This window comes from Ambystoma mexicanum, chromosome 3p (genome assembly GCF_040938575.1).
Source record: "Ambystoma mexicanum isolate Mex_15411 chromosome 3p, UKY_AmexF1_1, whole genome shotgun sequence".
NCBI lineage: Eukaryota > Metazoa > Chordata > Amphibia > Caudata > Ambystomatidae > Ambystoma > Ambystoma mexicanum.
The window spans coordinates 135,840,924-135,854,939 of NC_090925.1; positions in this window are offsets into that span (position 1 = coordinate 135,840,924).

Below are 14,016 nucleotides of genomic sequence, written 5' to 3' on the forward strand. Positions count from 1 at the left end.
CAAGCTTTGAAGTTTATTAGGTCCAAACTAATGGCAAAGCGATTGAGAATGTCACTGCCTAAGTAAAAGGTGGCAGTGATGTCTCGCACGAACCAACAATTATGGACTATGCTCTTGTTGCCTATGGAGATTTTGAGCATACACCTGCTTGGCAGGAGATGTTTGGAATTGGGTGCTTCCAGATCCATTTCCCATTTGTCTATCAGTTTGAATGTGGGAATGGCTGGATCTTTAGGGAGTTGGCGGAACATGGCTTCGCTGATGAAGCTCTTACCGTTGTTCACACACACTCGTGCGAGAACAGAGTCCTCCCCATCATTTAACTGAACAGGGATGAACAACTGATCTCCAATTTGCTGAACATCAGCCAGGCTCTGAGCTGATTTCACATCTTTCTGGACTATTGGAGTGGGAATGTCTGATTGTGGATTGGTAAAGAATTTCAGAGTGTTTCCTTCCAGTGTGGAATACCACCAAAAACTGGAAGGAAGGTTGATTTTCAGAAATAGAGAGGACCCTGCATCACCAGTTTGTTGTCCTACTGCTATTACTGTCACGTCTGGAATTTGATTGTTCTGGAAGTGAAATTCTACTTGGTCAGATTTTTGTTCAACCATGTGGCATGTGTCGTTCAAACTAACATGGTTGACACTCTGTTTCAATTTTATGGGTCAGCTAGTCTGGGTCCAGAGGACCTTGTTTACGCAATCTATTAGGGGTGACAACCTTCTCAGGAGGTCATTCCCTAGTAAACAAGGGGTGCCCTGTGGAGTCACTACTATGACAAGGTGTTACACCTTGTGTCGCCCAATTTTAATGTCCACATCCGCAGTCCCCTCGACGGGAATTTCCTTCCCGTCAAAGTTCTGAAGTTGTCCAGGAAGAGAGGTGAGAGGAATTTGGTAATTCTCCCCCCTTCCTGCATTTAGTTCATCAAAGGGCTTTCTAGACAGAAGGGTAGCTTGGGATCCAGTGTCCACCAGTGCCAAAATTGTACCCTACCCCTGTACTTGTACCCGGGCATAGTATCTTCCCTCCTTCTCCGCAAGGGGGCACAGATAATGCACATTTTTGGACAACTGGTGGGCTAATTTTCTTTTTTTGGACATGGAGAGAGAAGAGCTTTGGGCAGAATTCTGTGAAGAGTTTTGGGAATCTGAAAGAAAATGTTGGCAACTGGAGATAGGAGACGTTTTGAGTTCCCCTGGTTCCGGTTCCGTGCCGCCCCCCCCCCCTTTTTGGAGGCAGTCACCAGGATGGGTTTGAACCAGGGGATTTTCTTGCTGTTGGTTATGGGATGATGGGCAGCGCTAGCTCAGTCCCCACATCTACCCAGTCTGGATTTGAATCCCTAGGGACCCATTCTTCTTTGTGAGGAGTTCCCCCATCTCTGAAGGAGAAGATCCTTTTCCCAGGATCCTCTGAGGATCCCTCTCCCTCAAATTGGAAGATCTGTACCTCCTCCACAAAATGGGTCTGTTTGGGTCCTTTGTTTCTCCTACCTCCCCTCTGCTCCTTGGGTGGCAGACTTTCAGGGGTAGGAGATTTTGTTTCCGGTTCCTGGGTTTCCAGGGGCTGTTGATAAGTGGGGAAGGAAGCTTCCTCCAAGGCTTTACACCCGCCTTCCCCTTGTGCCTCCTCCCTGGGAACCGGTGGCTTGTCAGGGTGCTGCCCCCGTCATTGTTCTGGAGCACCAGGTCCAGAGTTTGGGGCATTCTGTGCCGGCATGCTCATCTGAGGGTTCTGCTGAGCCCTCAGCATGCGACCCAGATCCTGTGCCATGTTTTGGACCTGGCGCTCGAGCTGTGAAACCCGCTCAGGCTTATACGGGGTTCTGTTTTCTCCCCTGGGCTGATTCCGGGAAGGGTAGCTATCCCTTCTCTGGTAATACCCCGGGTTGGGAAGATTTGGGTACCCCTCCACCCTTGGCCTCCCCTCTCCCGGATTAGGTTGTCTGGGCTCAGGGAACTGGGGAAAGAAGGATGGATGATTTTGGGGTTGGAAATCTTTGGGATACCTGGGGAAAAAGTTCTGCCCAGGATTTGGTGAATTTCTGCCCTCCGGGGGGAAGTTAGGAGGGAAGTTCCCTGGGTTAGGTGCTTGGTTGGATCCCCCCCTTGGGCTGGAGGAGTCCACACATAACCCAGGATGGGTCGGTTTCCCTTGTAGTGGGGACTTACATAGTCAGGGGAGTGAGGGACCCCATTTGTGGGACTTCCTCCTTGACTCCCTGTCTGTGACTGGCCCGAGGGCCTTCTGGGCTTGGAATTATTCTGTGCAGGCAAGTTTTTAGGCCCCCCATCTCCAAATCCAAAATGGGGGCAACCTTTACCTCTGCCACCTTGGCAGCAGCAGGGGTGCTGGTCGGTTTGGGGTTTTTCTGAGCATTATTTTTATTTTCTATGGGCTTCTGTACCTCATAGATTCGGGTGGCCTGTTCAATGACCCAGTCTAGTGACCTTTTCTCATGAAAACCTCTCACTAGCTGGGTCATGATGTATTTGGGTAAGGCATGGAAAAAAGTGTTAACAAATTCTTTGTTATCAGTGCGCACCCTTTTGGTAGTCTGCGCAAAGGCATGCTTCAACTCCTGAACAAATTCTTGTGGGGCCTGATCCTCCCCACATTGCAAATTGTAGGCTGCCTTGCGAGCCTCTTGGGGATTCCTATGAACAGAAAAGTGTTTTAAGATGGCCACCCTATATGTGGACCATCTTGATGATTTTGGTCCTCCAGCCCCGCAAAGAAACTGGAGTATTTTGGGGAGAATGTCCATTTTACATACTGAATGCAGCTACTGCTGTCTTTCAAATGGAAAGTCTCCATCATTTGCTCAAAGAGCTCCAAGTGTTCCCAAACAGAATACTTGGAGTTCTTATGGTAAGGAGTGATGACGCTCCTTATGGCTTTGATCTGTTTTGAGGGGTCCTTAAGCAAGGCCCTTTTTGCCTTATTGGCCTTCTTGGTTCGGGTAACCCTGGTCCATTCATCCTCTGACTCAGAAGCACTGCTCCCAGAGGTGCCCGTCTGATCTTCCAGGTTTCCCCGGATTCTGCGAGCCTGGGAATGGCTGGCAGAATGTGGGGACCTAGTCTCATGTGTCCTGGGGCGCTCAGAGGAGTCTTCTGATTCCTCCTTGCTCCCAGGATTTGATGGGTACCCCCTCCCACTGACCTAACTGGGCAGAGGTTTTCAGGATGCCCTTAGTGGGCCTACTCTCCTGGGGTTCCCCCCTAAACTTCACAGTACTTGGGTGCCCATACCCAGATGCCCGCCCATCCATGCCTGGGAGGTACTGGTCCATGAGTCCCATATTTCTGACTGGATAGTAATCTGCCACCCCTGGGGCCCTGGGCTCATGTGCGCCAGGGGACATGGGGGTGGCAGAGTCCAGGGACTGGGAGAGGTGAAGGCCTCTGGTACTAGGGCTCCTGAGGTTATGCTCAGGTGTTTCCCTTTCCCAGCGAACCTCATATCTATCAGCCCATGCTCCTTGTTGCCATGCAAGAGCCTGTGCTTTCAGTTCCTCAATCAAGGCCTTACTAGACTCTATCAGTCTCTCCTGCATGGCTACCTGTTGCTGGAGCCTATCATTGTGCTGACAGAGAGCCTAATTCTTTATCTGTGCTTCCTGATTGGTCCTGGAGTACTGGGCCAGTCTTTGCTGCAGGAGGGTTACCTCCTGAGTCCCGTCCCTACTGGCCTGTTCCCTTCTTACCAGAGCATCTACCACCCTCCTGGTGTGCTCTGACAAGTTTTGATGCTCTTTTTGGAGGTCACCCAGTCCCTGGAGGGCCAGGTGATTTTCTTCCAGTTTCCTTTTTAAGTGGCAGACTTCCTGGCCTTAGGTGTCCCTTTCCTGAGCAAGAGCTTGTCTCAGCGCCGCCAGGTCATCCCTCTGCCTTTGAAGGACGTCAGCTTTTCTCTTCATCAAACTCTGCCTGGGTATCCAGGTCTTTCAAAATCAGTTTATTGCTCTCTGCCTTCACTCTATCTAGATGGCTTTGCAGGGTGGCTACCTGCTCTCTGCATGCCCTATTGAAATCCAGTTGTTGCTCCAGCTTTTTCTGGCTCTGCAGTAGGGAGTCCAAACCTTCTTGGTACTCCTTCTGCGAGGCCAGAATTCTGGTATCCTGGTCTGCCCTTTCCTGTTGCAGGATACCCATGTCCTCTATAGCAGAAAATACTTTATGTGATTCAAGGAAATGCAATAATGGGAAAGAAGGCAACACAGAAATAACTTGGTATGATTTCAATCAAAAGATAATATGGTCACTTTTTCCCCTGTGACTACTCACTCCCCCCGTAGGCAATATGAAGAGTTGGAAATGAGGGCACACAGGTTTCAGGAATACAATCAAGAATGCAGTTCAATTCCGGTTCCCCACAGCAAGCTTAGAGAAAACAGGTATGATTTTAGAACACAGTTCAAAACGCTTTTGGATGTGATTGCAATGGATGGGAAAATCTACTAACTTGATTTTAATTTACTAAAAGAGATTCAGAATGAGTGATAGTTACTTTAGATTGGTTCAGGTCAACACTAGCAATGATACAGGAATGATTATCAGATTGAAAACAAAATTTAGCAGTGGAAAGCAAGAACAGCTATTTTAACAGAATCCAACATGGAGCCAAATTGCAATTCGCAGCAATTTTTCCGCGTGCGTAAATCGCGATCACGGAAAAACTATAATGAATTGGAATGTCGTTTTGGGTTTGTTGGAAAGCTTAGGATCTTAGCTTTAAAATGGCAGTTAAATTTCAGGCAGAGTGCTGCACAGGAATCGGTGAGTAGTGGAAAAAAGTGTGTGTCCTTTTCTGGGTCTCAGCAGTCCTTTTTATGTGTTTCCAAAGTGGGTGGGAAGGCTGATTCTACATGCCCAACCCTCTAAGGATTTGATAGGTCAGAGAATTTTCTGGGTTCTGACTGGAGAAAAGGATCAGCGTGTCATGAGGTGTCATCATGATGCTGCCATTTACGATCTAGGGAAGAAACTCCCCTTTGCTTTTACTTAGAAAATCAATTTTTCATAACAAACATATTTCCCAGATACACAACTTGTTCATAATACATATACACATCCCAGATTAATCAAAACATGTCTCTATTCAACTCTGATCTTCCTAAGAGCTTGGGTTCAGAAATGACAACTTATTTGCAATTTTAGTGGGTTTTCCAATATTGGATCTGCACCAAATTTTACATATGCATGCCGCTCCTCTCTGGGCATATTACTGTAAGTTCTTATGTTCATAGCAACAACATGGCAGCTGCAATATTAATAATTCCGGGATTTCGTCTCAGAACATCACCCGAAGTCCAGCTTAGTCTTAAATCGTGAGGGGATTTTTCATTTTAACCGTCTCAAAGTTTTACATTTTGGTCCGCTTGGTGCAATTTGTTATAAGCATTTTCATAAAACATACATTTGGTTTCAATTCAATTCACATCTCAGTCTGGTCCGCCTCCTAGAGCTGGCTTGCCTCAGAGGTCACATGCCCTGTCTCTCCCAGAGCAGTTGTTGACCAGTCACACCCAAATTTAGCATATCCTATTCAGTCAAGGAATCTATTGACTCTTTTTCCTGCCAGCAGGGGAAATCTCCTCCTCTCACAACAGTTCTAATTAACATGTCCATGCGATACCCTCTCCTGTTGGTAGGAAGACAAGGTGTGAAGGGTTCCCAGGGAAGCAAGCCTTTTGGAGTTTTAATTAAATCAGATTACCTTCTAGTCAATTGCAACATAGTTTCTTGTAAGAAAACATACATTTGTAAACTTAAAATAAGCAATATATCTTTAAATCAAGTCTTTTTCAGAATGAAATCACTCTGTGGCACTCTATATGGCATTTTGATGGAATTCTCTTCTTTGGCATATTTAGCTTCTGAATCACAGCTCTCCTGTCAGAATTAGAGATCGCCAGCACCCGTCGGAGGCGAGCCACGGTACTGCACCCATTTTTGACAGCTGTCTTTTCCTCTGCATCTTTAAAATAGGATCTTGCTTGATAGCATATGATTCTTGCTGACATTGTATTGATGTGGATTCTTGCAGCATAGTAATGTGGAACACCCAACAAAGAGGTTGGATCTTTTAGGTGCTTGGTGAGCCATGATTTTAGCAATTTGTGACCATCAAGAAAACAGATTTTTGAACAGCTCTGTATTCCCTGGCAATGACTTTGCTCTGTGTACAGCCAAAGGATGGGTTTTAGCAGTGGCCTCCTGTGTTACCACTGACATAGGCAAAAGTGGATGGCGCCTATTTTTCAGGTTTTGACTGCGCATTTTTGGATGATTTTGAGCGAGCAGCATGCTTTCCAATGGCCATTCTGATGTTTCTGCTGATAAGACATCCCACACGTTGTTGGGCACAGAAATCCTAACAGCTCAATTCATGCCAACTTGTGTTTGCAATCACCATCAACAAAGCTCAAGGCCAATCGTTAGAATTGTGCGGTTTAGATCTAGGCACGGATTGCTTCTCAGATGGACAATTATATGTTGCGTGTTCTACAGTCGGCATATCTGCACAGACAACGGAACAACAAAAAATATTGTATACCCACAAGTATTGTGAAATTAAACATATTAGAAACGTGCTCTTTATCTTTTCTTTCTTTTCCATTTAACCAGACTGAGCCACAGCAATGCTTGGCCGGGGACAGCTAGTGTATAATATAATGTTTACACAATGCATGCACGGTGCATCAGGAGTAACATGCATTTTGGAAGTCGCGATACACTGATAAAACTTTATTTCCAAGTTAACTTGTTCAAAGTGTTAGAGATTAATGTGGTTGTTTGATTGCCATTGTCCCATTCATTACTGCAATGCCCTTTTAAGCATAATGAATGTATTCAGCATTGAATTGTTGAGGTGACAAGACAGGAGCGTGATTCTTGACCATTAACAATACTGTTATCTGACAAACACTCAATCGGTCGAGGTGGTGTTGCTTTTGTGCAACTTCGCGTTTAGCCGTGTGCACAAAAATGTGGCCTTCTGATGTGTTTTGGGAATATCAGTGTACACCATCACCACCTGCGTACATTCTGTAACTTAACAGAAACACTTGACACTGCACACCTAGGTATAGTAGAGTAAGATAAAGTGTTTCAAGAAGTATGGTAATATTTCTTCGGGTGCGGAGGAGATCCAAATCAACCCAGACACATAGGCTGATAACTAAAATGGAAAAACAAAGTTCCCAGGTCTGGAACTCACGTCCCCCCACGCCCCGCACACTTTCATAGGCCAAATGTTAGAGCCAAACATTTACTTGTCATTAAATGGAGCTTAGAGTGTCCACATCAGTGTAGTTTTATTAACATCGATTTTATATATGAATTTAGAATCACATATATTCTGAGGTGATTTGGGTTATATACAACATGTGTTTATTCAACGTGTTTCGGGAAAAAGTCGCTCTACATCAGGGGCACATTTTCTTTAAATTCTGCAAAGTAATACAGAAACATTTCCATCAATAGATGTTCATTATGAATCAAGAAGTAATTACATTAGCATATTAATCTCGACATATTAGGATGATTTTACATAAGAGATACATGTCCAGTACTATTTCAAGTGATCACCTATTCAAAACCATTACTTGTACATGGGAACCTTAGAGTAGTTACTGACCTCACTTCAACTGTCAGTGAGTGAAGAACCAACTTTCCATTAGAATGGATAGGATAGAAACTACTTCTTCTCTATAAATAAGGAAACCTAAGTCTCCGTCATCTGTGATAAAAACCCTACCCATATAAACAATGTATGTCATGTTACAAGACGTAATGAATTATGGACATCCACTCCCCTTGTGTCAAGGTTGTGGGATGATTTGTCGAAGTGAATGTGGGAGACTAGTAGTCCTTCAATTGGAATGTCTGGGTCCTTGGTGGATCTACAAATAAGTATATCAAATTGTTTGGTTAATTACCAAAATCTAAATTGTGGCTCCCTAATACCTCAAATCTAGTAATACTTATGGCTCGCCAAGATCCATTCCAAAATAGTGGCCGTGGTTCCCGGTTACTGCAAATGAGATACGGAACCGGCGCAAAATGGCGCCTTGTATATTGACGTGCTCAAATGTCATCATGACGTCATCGCGTAATGACGCAGATGACACCATGTTAGTAAGCAAACGCATTATGCATTGCCCATTGTTCTTGTTATCTGCTGCAATGTTGTATACAGAAATGTCTTAATGTCCAGTACATCGTTGTGATTTAAAAATGAGTAAAGATTTACCGGTGATGTTCTTTATCCAATATAATATTGTGATGTGATTGAATGCAAATTGCAGTGTGAAAATTTTTGTAGCTTGGATGCAGTGTGACTGTCTGTGTGAATGCAGGGCCTCATGGAATGGTGAGGTGGAACCTGGAGTGTTGGAGGCTTGGGGTTTCTGAAATGTGAAAAGTTGGGACTTGGAGGATAGCAGGGAAACAGGGAAGATGCTTGTGACCTTCTTTCCTACCTTTCATGATCTGCATCTATGTAACCAAGTAAATAAAGCATCTTCTGTTTGTACCTACCTGGGTCAGCCTGGTTCCTGCTCCATGTCATCTCTGATCCAGGCACATCTTGCTGGGGTGCAAGGTACTACACTTTGGCGACAAGGCATCCTTGAACGTGGAGGAAGGTGGGAGAGCAAAGCGAAGCAGAAGTGAAGGAGAGAAAGCCTGATGCCATGCACCAGCATTGAGAAGCACTGCCATGGTGAGCTGGTGATGAAAAATGAAGTTGATGCCAATGAAGGACATGGCTGTGGCATCAGACGGGCTATGGAGGAAGCTTGAAGCCCATCCATGGGGCAGGAGGAGTATCAGGTCCTGACCAAAGGTTGGGGGCGGAGTGGCAGTAAGAAGTTGTCACTAGTAAGCAGTCCGGCGTTATTACCTATGATCAGAGCGCTGTTGCACTCCTGATGAGCAAGGGCACATGGGACCTGTAGTCTGGTGGAGAAACATGCCGCATTCTAAAGGTACTGAAAAAAAAATGATTTTGGGCATTTTCATGAGGGTCCCTGGGGGCCGTGGGTGGCGCGCGCCCAATCATGTCCCCTGCGTTCCAGCCGTGCTGTTGGGCTGGAACGCATGAGAAATGCCTGCACCATTGTTTCTCCCGTGTTCGGAGCCCCGGAGCTGCATCATGCATCGAGATGGCCTGCATCAGAGGAAACACCCCAGCAACATCATGAACGTTATGATGTGTTTATAAGAGAAAGAGGAATTCATGGGCAAGGAGGAGACGCTCAGCAGAGCTGCATGGGAAAAAGTTTGTTTGTTCAGCAGTGAAGTACCATGGGAACTCGGTTGTTGTGTGAGCCTTGCTAGTGAGGAGGCTCAAGGGATAATTGGAGACGATTTTTGAAGCAATCTTTTGGAAAAAAAGAATAGAAAGGTACTGTACTAGGATTATGCGAGCTTTCGCTGCAGAACTGAAAAAAAAAGGGAATGGTATTTGGTACTTTTAGTGAGCTGTTGGAGTTCTATTTACAGCCAGAAGCGCCACGTGTGTTGTGAGGAGTACTGGAAATTACTATCAGAATTTGTATGATGTGGCAGTCGAAAAAAAATAAATAAATAAGTGGTGTAGCAACACGTGGTTTGCAATGTTATTTTGATGTGGTTTGCAGACAGGATGATAATACTGTGTGCCGCAGGGCAAGAAACTATGGGGGTAATTCAAAGTATTCAGTGCAGAAGTAGCGCATGCGGCCAGCGCAGAGAGGGAGCGTGCGCCAGCGTGCGCCAAACAGCATTCAGGCGCACCGTGTATTCATGGATTTCCCAGGCCATTTGCAGACGTGGCGCAGCAAACATCCAGCAGCGCCAGTTACGCCCCCAAGAACGCCCCTTGCACCAGAAAAAGCCATAGAAATCCCCAATACGGCGCAAAGGGCCGCGCTAACCCTGGACCAGCTTACAGGCACCCTACACTGTAATCGCGTGAAAAACTATGCGTACCCCGCTTGCATAGGCAGCCAAATTGCGTGAAAATCTCCTTGCGCACCCCCTGCAATACGCGTACCCCACCTGCGCCAGGCAAATTGTGTAGAAAAAGTCCCCCCTGTGGTGTGGGCTTCCTGCGGGGCATGGACAAAGGGGAAGGGTGGTCCCCTGTGGTGTGGGCTGCCTGCGGGGCATGGTCAGTGGTGATGGGCTGACTGCGGGGCATGGTCAGGGGTGGTGGGCTGTCTGCGGGGCATGGTCAGGGTTGTAGGGGTGTCCCCTGTGGTGTGGCCTGCCTGCGGGGCATGGTCACGGGTGATGGGCTGACTGCGGGGCATGGTCAGGGGTGGTGGGCTGTCTGCGGGGCATGGTCAGGGGTGTAGGGGGTCCCCTGTGGTGTGGGCTGCCTGCGGGCATGGTCAGGGATGTTGGGTGGTCCCCTGTGGTGTGGGCTGCCTGCGGGGCACGGACAGGGGTGTAGGGGGGTCCCCTGTGGTGTGTTCTGCTTGCGGGGCATTGTCAGGGGTGTTGGGTGGTCCCCTGTGGTGAGGGCTGCCTGCAGGTCATGGTCTGGGGTAATGGGCTGCCTGCGGCGCATGGTCAGGGGTGTTGGGTGGTCCCCTGTGTTGTGGGCACCTGCGGGGCATGGACAGGGGTGTAGGGGGTCCCCTGTGGTTTGGGCTGCCTGCGAGGCATGGTCAGGGGTGTTGGGTGGTCCCCTGTGGTGTGGGCTGCCTGCGGGGCATGGACAGAGGTGTTGGGGGGTCCCCTGTGGTGTGGGCTGCCTGCAGCGGGTGCATGTGGCTCCTCATCACACGGGTGCGCAAATCTGGGGGTACGTGAGTGCGCGTTCACTCAATTTCGCTTGCACAAGCAGGGTATGTGTATTCCGGGGTACGCGAGTGCACTGGTCTCGTGATTTGGCTGGCGTGAGCGGGGTACGTGTATTCCGGGGTACGCGAGTGCACCTTTCACGCGATTTGGCTGGCACGAGCGGGGTACGTGTATTCCGGGGTACGCAAGTGCGCTCTTCACGCGATTTCGCCGGCGCGAGCGGGGTATGTGTATTCCGGGGTACCCGAGTGCGCTCTTCACACGATTTGGCTGGCGCGAGCAGGGTACGTGTATTCTGGGGTACGCGAGTATGCCTTTCACGCAATTTGGCCAGAGTGAGCAGGGTACGTGTATTCTGGGGTACGCGAGTACGCCTTTCAAGCGATTTGGCTGGATCAAGCGGGGTACGTGTATTCCGGGGTACACAAGTGCGCTCTTCATGCGATTTCACCAGCGCAAGCGGGGTAACTGTATTCCTGGTTACGTGAGTGCGCCTTTCTCGCGATTTGGCTGTGTGGGCCCTCCCGGGTGTCCCCTCCCCCCCTCCCGATGCCCCGCACGCAGCCCACACCACAGGCGCCCCCCCTACACCCGTGACCATGACCCGCAGCCAGCCCATCACCCCTGACCACTGACCATGCCCTGCTGGCAGCCCACACCATAGGTGACCACCCTATACCTGTGACCATGCCCCGCAGGCAGCCCATCACCCCTGACCATGTCCCGCAGGCAGCCCACACCACAGGGGACCCCCTACACCCGTGACCATGCCCCGCAGGCAGCCCATCACCCCTGTCCATGCCCCGCAGGCAGCTCACACCACAGGCGCCCCCCCTACACCCTTGACCATGACCCGCAGCCAGCCCATCACCCCTGACCATGCCCTGCAGGCAGCCCACACCACAGGTGACCACCCTACACCCGTGACCATGCCCCGCAGGTAGTCCATCACCGCTGACCATGTCCCGCAGGCAGCCCACACCACAGGGGATCCCCCTACACCCGCAACCATGCCCCACAGGCAGCCCATCACCCCTGACCATGCCCTGCAGGCAGCCCACACCACTGGTGACCACCCTACACCTGTGACCATGCACCACAGGCAGCCCATCACCCCTGACCATGCCCCGCAGGCAGCCCACACCACAGGGGACCATCCTACACCTGTGACCATGCCCTGCAGGCAGCCCACACCACAGGGGACCCCCTACACCCATGACCATGCCCCGCAGGCAGCCCATCACCCCTGACCATGCCCCGCAGGCAGCCACAACACAGGTGACCACCCTACACTCGTGACCATGTCGCGTAAGCAGCCCATCACCCCTGACCATGCCCTGCAGGCAGCCCACACCACAGGTGACCACCTTACATCCGTCACCATGCCCCGCAGGCAGCCCACATGGCACCATGCACTTGTGAGCCACAACTCATGTCCCCCCCACCAGTGACAGGCACCTGCCAGCAGTCCCCGACTCATGTCCACCCAACCAACACATTGACACAACATACATGCATGTACCAAATGTACAACCAAATGCCACCCCACACTGCCCCCCACAGTTCAACTTCACACCCATCCATTGTCACCACTCCCCAGTACAGGCCCCATGGCATGTCATGCACAGAAGCATAAAGTGAACAGAACTGAAATGGCAATTCCCAAAAATATGTCATCAAAAAAGAAGAAAAAAATCCCAGTGGTCCATGTCCTGAAAAATGAAAATCATAATCCAAATGGTAGATGAAAAAAAAAAACATTCCAGCATGGGTGTGAAAAATCAGAAAATAAAAATTTCCACAGTTCCAGTTCTTTGGCCAGGGCATCATCGAACTCCATGTTGATGTCCCGGAGGCAGGCCTGGAATGTGTCCCCGAGGGCTTGCAGGGACATCACCATGGTCTCCACCAACTCCCTGCGAGTCTCCTCAAGGAACGCTGCCCGTCTCAATGCCCTGTGCATGAAGATCTCCGCCTTGACCATCGTGAGCCACGCCCTCTCCGCCCACCGCCGCTCTGCATCTATCTGCTGGCCCAACCACAGCCACACGGAAGACACACGTAGTCCAGGGTCCTCCTGCCCATCGGCCCATGCCTGCCCCCGTGATGTAGATGGCCCAGAGGCCTAACGCCTCCCACCTCTAGCCTGCCACCGCCTTAATGCCAACTGCCTCTGCAACCACAACGGCCTCTGAGACGATGGAATCCCCTGGTGCTGCTGTGCTTGTGCCCTGCTCGGAGGTGCCTGCACATCCTCCATTGGCATGGGTTCAGTTGTTGGGGTGACCACCTCTGCTGGTCCTCCGACACCCGACTCTGGCAGGGATGTGTTCTCCACCAGCATGGCCGCAGTGGATAGGGCAGGTCCACAGGGTGCCCAGGTGAGACATGTGCGGGAAGACGGCACGGAGGAAAACTGGCGCTTAGGGTGTGCAGATGAGGAGGGGGTCGCAAGAGCGTCCAGGACACAGAGGAACCCTGTGCCAACGACCTGTCCTAGCAAGTCAATGCGGCCACAGAGGTTTCCGAAATGATGTGCGTTGTCCTGGAACCACGCACATCATCCAGAATCACCCGTGTGCGCAACGCAACACCGACTAGGACAGGGTCAACCCTGTCACGGATTGCCTTGTCCGCAGGTAGAGGAAAGCCAGTTGATGTAGACACATCCCATACCTGCGAACAACAGAAGCATCCCTGCTGGTGCAGGATGATGCAGTCACAGGATCAGGGACAGCATTACACACAGGCACCTGCACAGCAACCTGTGCTGCCTCCTGCCCCTGGACTGCACCACTTGCACCAGTGGAACCACCCCCTCCAGGCCCCATGTTTGGGTCTGATACGGCCTGCTCCTCAACCACACCCCCCACCAACCTGGATGACTCTGTGCTGTCTTCCGTAGCATGCCCCTCTAGGGGCTCACCTGCCCCTTCATCTGCCGAGGAGTCCACATCCAACATTGGCCTCTTGGACCTCCCCTCAGCAGCTGCGGCCATGGACGCGGCACCAGTCCCCTCACTCCCAGAAGATATTATTACCTGTGAGGGTCTTGCATCTCCGGCTGGCGGTGGCATCCCTTCTGCTGGGCTCCACAGCACCGTCTCCGCCCTCTGCTGCAGACAGGGAGAGACAGAACACAGGCATCAGGACACTGTACAATGGTCTGCTAGACACATGACTATAGCACATGAGTGGCAGTGTCAAA